Source organism: Amphimedon queenslandica, unplaced genomic scaffold (genome assembly GCF_000090795.2).
Source record: "Amphimedon queenslandica unplaced genomic scaffold, v1.1 AMPQUscaffold_13354, whole genome shotgun sequence".
Taxonomy (NCBI): domain Eukaryota; kingdom Metazoa; phylum Porifera; class Demospongiae; order Haplosclerida; family Niphatidae; genus Amphimedon; species Amphimedon queenslandica.
Window position 1 is genome coordinate 179,339 of NW_003546410.1, and position 2,299 is coordinate 181,637.

At 32.8% G+C, this 2,299-nt stretch overlaps 1 long non-coding RNA gene across 1 annotated transcript; it reads left to right on the plus strand.

Annotated features, from left to right (window-relative positions):
• The first annotated feature begins 12 nt into the window (after window positions 1-12).
• On the plus strand, window positions 13-951 carry LOC109582809 (uncharacterized). The gene is made up of 5 exons (XR_002185233.1): window positions 13-103; window positions 197-280; window positions 326-443; window positions 568-636; window positions 686-951. It is a non-coding gene; the product is annotated as an uncharacterized LOC109582809 (long non-coding RNA).
• Window positions 952-2,299: the final 1,348 nt, after the last annotated feature.

A 2,299-nucleotide genomic window follows, 5' to 3' on the forward strand; every position in this document is an offset into this window, starting at 1 on the left:
CTATCAATTGAACAATTTCCTGAGCACAATGCAACTACTGGGAGTACTTGAGCACAGCACTGTACTGAGATTTAATAGCATATTTGAAGGTTTACCTAAAACAGTAAGGAAAACAGATAGCAGAGAGAGAAAAGAGATATGAGTATTGTACTACAATTTGTATTGGAAGTTGATGCACAAAATTTATTTGTTATAGTTAAAAGCTCATTTAATTAAGATTACTTCGCAAGTTAGGCAGTACTGATGGACGCTATAAAGAACTTAAAGACACCATCAGAAAGTAAATACTCTCACACTAGTACTGACACCATTACCTTCCTTATAGAGCCACACCTCCTCTAATACCATATTTGGCATTGACTATGAGGGAGCTGGTTAGTGTGTCCAAGAGTGCATCAAACTATATTGAAGGAGATTTGGTTAACTTTACTAAAATGAGAAGAGTAAGTACCAAGAATAATACTGATAGCATTCAAATGCATCTTTTGACTTACATCATAATATTTAATAATTGATACCAGTAGTCTGTACTTTAAATTGCATAAATTATTTTTTACTTTTCTACAGTACACAAGAATCATACACAGTCTTTTACAGCATCAGAAAGACCCTTATGATTTTAACTTTGATCCTGAGGTACATCAATTCTTTAGCTACAGAAACAATTTATTTTTAACATTAATAGATATTGAAAGTATTGCTGACAACAGAGTTGCCAGGAGATGAGAATGCTCTTTATGAATATGTCGATGAGCTTAGAGACCGTCCTTTATAACCTTCTTCCTCATCCTCCTCTTCTTCTGAACAGTAGATAAATGCATTATCATTATAACACTTCATGTGTTTCAAACATGTTAACTTTATACTGTCTGTTTTGTTATATAATAATTTTCACTATAATGAGTGCAATGCATATTTTTATCAATTACTTGTTTTGCATCTACAATTAAAGGGTTTTAAGGCTTAAAATTGTTTGCTTTTTATAGATGGATTCAGGCCTTATATATACTGTGTCATGCACTGATTGATGATATTGGGGTAGTTGGCATTGTAATACCTATACTGGTATTAGCATACTGAGTTGGTACCACAGTCACAAACCAACCGAAAATATGAATTACAGTAGTATGCGAATAATTTTTATTAGTATTACAATGCCAACTATATATCCCACAATCATCAATCAGTGCACTGTACATACACACCTAAAATATCATTAGTGCTATTTAATAATGCACTTCACTTTTTTTATTGTGGGGTTAGACTAGGCATGGTCAGCTTTGTTTGGGCAACCCATAGATAGTAGAATAAAGGAATCAGTAATGGCATTAGTAAATTTGAAATCAGTAAATTGGTAAGTTATTAGTAATAAGTAAATGAATTAAAACTACTATACTGCTATACTATATTACTACCTATGGACACTTGCCAAACTAGGAACAATATCTAAAAAATCAAGTGTCCTTCTCAGTTGAGGCTCAGATAGTTGTGGCCAATCATGCATGTAACTTTTAAGGGAGAGTAGATTATGATAGAGCTCCAACTGCCAGAAACAAACAACGGCTATTTTCTAAATACAGTTAAAGGGTTTTATTGTTTTAAAATTTCTTACTTTTCATAAATAGAATAAGATAGTGGGATAGTTGGTATTGTAATACATATACTGGTACTAAAATATGGAGTTAGTCATTGTCACAAACCAAACATACTCCAGTAGTATGCTAATAATTTTATTAGCATGCTAATATTACACATGCCAACTGTCCCACAATTATCAGTCAGTGTACATTACATACACACCTAAAATAACAATGGTGCCATTAATGCACTTAACTCTTTTATTGTGGGGCTAAACTAGATAGGCTTGTCAGTTTAATAATCACGATCATAGACGTTGTGATACAATCATAATATCTATTATGATAGATATTCTGATATTATCATAAATATTAGATGCGAGTCATGATCATAAATTATAGAGTACTCTATCTATGTCATGCTGCAACAATGTTACAATTGTTATGATTGCCATGGATGTTTTGATTATGATTGCCAACCAGTAAACTCCCACTGCCAGAAACAAACAACAGCAACTTTTAACCTACATTATGCTGATTTTTCACTACCTGTTGAGCTTCATGGTCTTGTCATCAAATGGTCAAGTTGAACCTAATTGCCCTTTAAGTAAGCAAAAGAGAGTCTACATATTAAACATAACTATTTACATGTAGAGACCATCTGTTTAGGTCACAGCACTAACAGAGTATCTCAAAGTCAAGGAGGAACTGTATCCAGTATT